This window comes from Liolophura sinensis, unplaced genomic scaffold (genome assembly GCF_032854445.1).
Source record: "Liolophura sinensis isolate JHLJ2023 unplaced genomic scaffold, CUHK_Ljap_v2 scaffold_18, whole genome shotgun sequence".
In the NCBI taxonomy this organism is placed as follows: domain Eukaryota; kingdom Metazoa; phylum Mollusca; class Polyplacophora; order Chitonida; family Chitonidae; genus Liolophura; species Liolophura sinensis.
The window spans coordinates 565,700-571,628 of NW_027017957.1; positions in this window are offsets into that span (position 1 = coordinate 565,700).

The following is a 5,929-nucleotide window of genomic DNA, read 5'->3' on the forward strand; positions in this document are numbered from 1 at the left end:
AGCAATCGAAGTCAGGAAAGGAAAACATACAGAGGAAGACAATGTTTCACAAGAGAGAATTGTACTTATTCCCGTGTAAGGACTGCGTGTAGAATGCGGTAGGTGCACAATGAAAGGAGTTGCTGAGATCATTACATTCAAGGTCTTGACCTGTCGCCACTGGTTGCTACTCTGTGGAGTTGACCAATCAGTGTGGTTTTCAAATACTGAGAGCATAAGCTAGGTTAGAGTATTACTCGACCATTAGCACTGATTAGCCAGTGGTAGTCTGCCAGGATAATTTCACTAGCTGATCATGACAACACTGGTGTATTGCCCCTGATTGGTAGCTCGAAAGAAATTCACAGAAATTAAGGTTGAATAAAACGCGAAGCTGATCCTGTCAGACAATACCTCTGAAAAGATTTATTGAAAGAAAACCTTAATTAGCACAAAACACCCTGTATAATTTTAAAAGAAAAATAAAATTATAACATACACCACAGGGAGGTAATACCATTTTGTAACAAAACTTTCTTTGTATATCTGATCTTAACGCCAAACAAAACAAACTGAAGCACAGACAACGTTAGGTGTTGTCTAATTTCGTAATAACTTTTATATATTCGTTGATTCAACAACTATCGGTTTCGCGTGGAAGAGGCCTCGTATAATTTCTGGGGCTGGTTTTTCACTCTCGGTTGTCTGCATATGCATTTAATTTTTATCATTAACGAGATATATCCCTCGACGCGGACAATTTTCACCTATTTTTCTTTCATTCGCGCTCATCATTATAATCAGCAATCAGTGTGCAATCCCTCATTCATGCACATGTAATCCTCACCAGCAACGAATTTTTCCATTCACTAAACGTTATATCGATGATCTGCCAGTTTTAAACGACCCATATGTAGCAAAGGATGTGAAAGACATGTACCCACTTTCGCTGGAATAAAAGAAAACCACACACTCTCCGGATGGTACATTCTATCTGGATCTATATTTGTACAAGTCTATGCATCGAAACAGACATTCATATACCAGCCGTCAACCAATAAAGCAGTTCCGGGTCAATAATCCCAAGGCCAATTCCCAAAACGACGTTTAACACAAATTATCAAAGAACTAAGAAAGTATGTAAAGTACGAAAATAGGAAGTAATCATACAAAGAGAAGTGGTCAGCAGTTTTCAAAGATGTAGGAAAGACACAAGGTATGTTCTAGGCGACTGAGTGAAATCAGCTTTAACTTTTTTTCAGGAGTTACACCTACATTCTGTATCTTGCTCTGTACACTAAATATATACACATAACACTGACATAAAACTCCACTAGGTATTGTAATTCTTTGCCAATTAGCCGTAAGATATTCGTCTGCATCCAAGCTTTTCACTCTGACAAGTACTGTTAGGGACTGTATAAGTATCATCACACACATTTGTATATCTCCTGTATCTGATAGCAAACACATATTGTTTTGACCGTTCGGATGGCGGAAAATGGTTTAATAATTGTTGCACATCTCGGATTAACAGATACATTACAGAGGCTCACCTGATACATGTACAAGGGCTAGGCCATTGTAAAGAGAGAATGGTTCGTGTTTGCGCTTAGTTGAAAATACAAAGAGAGTAAGAAGAATAAAATTATGTCTATAAATGGATGGATTCTATAGAAGGAGTAAAAAGGTTCTACATCGGAACATTCCTCATTATTTTTAATAGCTACACAAAGTTAATTATATGTATATTATGTTGTTAGATAAATCAAGTGCCTCAAACAGCACAGGTATTTACATGTGAATCAGTTAGTTTCACCTTGTTGCCTGGGTCTGACGGATCGCCGAATCGGTAGACACAGTTGTGCAAGCTCTAGTAGTCCATAGTGAAACCGGCACTCCTGCAGTTGTGTCTTCATGGTTACAATTGAAACATTTGTAAAGAAAGTTTTTCCAATGACATCAAAATTTAGCCGCAGAACTGCCACTGCAATATGGCTTAAGACGTCTGTGCCCTACGTCAAGCCCAGTAAACACGGAAAACATTTCCTGTCGTATACAAGATTTTCTAATCACAACAATATACTGGACATCACTAGTCTAGATTTACATAAAATCTAACTGACCAGGTTTCGAAGATCCTTAGTCCACCATGAGAGTTCTAGCTTTAATATGCAGAAATACAGGTAATCAGACACTTAGCCCAATTTGCTAACGTGGTAAGTTGTAGGGGAGTGTTCTTCAAAGTATTAGAAAACAATGTTGGAATATGTCAAACACGGTACCTAAAGTTATTGTAATCTTAATAGCCGTTTAAAGGACTCAACTATAACTTGTACCCGATGAATAATTATTCGAACGAACTTCAATGCGTTCATCTCTCATTTTAACCAGATGTGTACAGTGTATGCCAGATGGGTTGAGGTTTAGTACCGGTAACCACTCCCACTGGTATAGCTGTGAGAACTGCGAGTATAGCGCAAGAACTGGCTGGCTCATTAGGGATATAACTTAGAAGTGTCTCAAAATCATGTAGGGTTATGTACCTTATTAGACGTTCCAGGTCAATAATCGCAAGGCCAATTCCCCAAACGACGTTTAACAAACAGTACTAAAGAACTAAGAATGTATATAAATTACGAAAATAGGAAGAAAGCAGGACGAAATCATAAAAAAAGATAAGCGTTCAACAGTTTCCATTGAAGCAGAAAAGACGCAAGATATTTTCTGGGCAACTGAGTTAAATCAGTCTTCTATCAGTCTTCAAATGGTGTACTAAGCTACAATATCAGTTGTCGATAACAAAATATGTATCTCTGTTGTACTTTGATTGTGAGTGTTTATATATCCAACGTGGCGATGTAATTCAACACGATAAATACTTTTCCCCTACCCCCTGCTTAGGCGGAGTTATACAGAATCATGAGGCAGAGCTACAGAGATTCTGAACCCTCGGCTGAGGCGGAATTATACACAATAATGAGGCAGAGCTCCAGAGATTCTGAACCCTCGCCTTACGCGGAGTTATACACAATCATGAGGCAGAGCTCCAGAGATTCTGAACCCTAGGCTTATGCGGAATTATACACAATCATGAGGCAGAGCTCCAGAGATTCTGAACCCTCGCCTTACGCGGAGTTATACACAATCATGAGGCAGAGCTCCAGAGATTCTGAACCCTCGACTTACGCGGAGTTATACACAATCATGAGGCAGAGCTCCAGAGATTCTGAACCCTCGGCTTACGCGGAATTATACACAATCATGATTCAGAGCTCTAGAGATTCTGAACCCTCGGCTTACGCGGAGTTATACACAATCATGAGGCAGAGCTACAGAGATTCTGAACCATCGGCTTACGCGGAGTTATACACAGTAATAAAGCACAGCTCCAGCGACTCTCAACGCTCTGTCCACATTTACTTGACTTTAAGAGAAATGTACTGATTATAAAATTTTTAAAAAATTGGATTCAAGGTGTTTGATGGAATAACCTTGACACACTAGTTCTTGCAGCAATTACCTGTGATGTTGACTGAACTTGTCACTCAACATTCAGGTTCTAACAAATGCTACAAGGCGAGATATGTTCACGCTATATGCAAGACCCTTCGGTATATTTCTGTCCAGGTAAGTATAATTTACAGTGTCAAAATTGACTCTATCCCTCATGTCACAAAGTATGCGAGAGAAAAAAACGTTTTGATCTTTCTACACGTTTAGATAAGGTGTGCCATTTGGTGAGTCTGAAGATTTTTTTAAATCCAGTGAAGGTGGGGAAATATCTTAATATACCGATTAGAGAATGAGAAAGATCGGGTCTGGTGAGGATTTCATATGTATTCGTATTCATATGACAACAGGTATAGATCGGCCAAAGGGGTGGGGTCGGGGTGGGAGACACAGTTTGTAGCCATTGGAATGCCTGTACATTGTTGGTATATGGTTTCCCCGAATTTTAGATAAATGTTATCAATGAGAAATTCAAGGAACAAGGAAACATCCCATGAATGGTAACCCTTGTGTGTAGTTGAACTGAATAAGGCTTTGTTGCTTTCGATGTTAATGTAACAGTGACCAGTTTTATTAAATTCCGATAAAATTAGTGCTGTAATTCTATCAACTAAATTTGTGTGAGGAATTGTAGTATAGAGAGTAGGCAGCCTAGTCCACGGTGTTGCAAGCGGTGGTACCGTTATCTCATCATTAGTACATCTAGCATTTTTGCAATGAGAGTTACCCCAATAAAATCAGAATTCAGCAGCAGAACCGTTAACCGCTACAATGTGGCTTTAGAAGTGCACATGGGAAAGCACGACCAAACTGGATTGAAAGATTCAAGTTGCTTTATTTTCTTGTTTTCTCTTGAAAACATGTCAAGAGACAAATGAGTTCTGCACTTTCTCCCCCTGTCATGATGATTCAGATCTTCTGAGAATGTCGTCGATACGTCAATCTATTAGCGTCGATGGAAATGTCATGTGGCAATGTTCTGAGCGTGTCATGTAGCCATTGTTTACCGATGGAATATCAAAAATCAAATTCGATTGAAATCAAATTGTTACAATATAAATGTAGTCTTAAAGCACAGAGATTTTAACCAGAGAAGCAACAACAGTGAAATACGGTCTCTTTCACTCATTCGCCTAGAACACACTTTGGGTCTTTTCAACATCATTGAAATCTGTTGACTGCTTCTTTTTGCATGATTCCGTCGTATTTTCGTACTTTATATATTTTCTTAGTTCTTTTCCAGTTTTTGTTAAACGTGGTTTTGGAAATTGGACTTGCGATTATCCACCTAGAATGTCCGTCTTGGTTGACGACTGGTATACGAATGTCTATTTCGACGAATAGACTCTTGTTAGTTTGTATTTTCTTCAGCTAGTTTTATTCTAACTCTTCGCGTATATACCTAACACAGCACATTACTCGTCCTGTAGCACCAAGGCCACAACGGATTTAGGTAGAACATATTTTAGTGGAGATAGAATTTATTAGACATCACAAGTCTAGATTTACTTAAAATAATGTTATGTCATCACATTTAACATACAATGAAAATAAATAATGCAAAGGGGCCAGGCCTCGGAGATCCTTAGTCCACCAGCAGAATCCTAATTTATGCGACAATACAAGAGGTCCTACACTCAGCCCAGTGTCCTATTGTGGCAGGTTATAGGAGAAAATAAGGTCTCCTTGGCCGAGGGGTTAGCAAGCCAGTGCAGAGTAATGACCAAGGAGCATGTCACTATGCTATGTCGAGTATATAACACAGGTATGTCCAGAAGTTCTAATGAATGACAGCCGTCCTTCGTTACAAACGGACTGGTTTGTAAAGAGCAAACTGCCATTATCAACAGATGTATTTATTGCAAGTGTCCGAAATTCCCAATCTAATGAGACACAATTCTGGATGTTGTCTGAGAGAGTATAAAATAGTAATATAGCAATGTCATAACAATATTTGCTTTGTCCAGCTCCGCTCCGTGGGCTATAGCTCAGTATTATTTTTGTAGCACTGAGTTATCTTCCCGTAGACAACACAAAACTGGTGCTTCGTCTTTCTTCTTCAATAAGCCAAAGCTTTGCATCCTTTTTCATTCAGAGACGTTCCAGCAGTGGTGCAAGGGCACTGTGCCTTACAAAGAGTCCCCTCTAGGCGTGGGTATATTTCTCTGTGGTATTAGTTGCATACATGGAGTGCTTATGTAAGACCGAAACAATCAATCTCAGTCAAACCACTGTACCAATGGTGAAGAACACCGGAGTGACTGGAGTAAACCACCGACCTTCGATAGCTACCTGGTCAGTCTCCTGATTCAAGATAGAAGACAAATCAGCGAGAGATGGAATACATTTGCAGGCCTACGCTCAAAGAATAGCCTATGGAAATTAAAAGGGACGCATCACTGTAATAAAATAATATCTTTATTATTTCTTGTGTTGG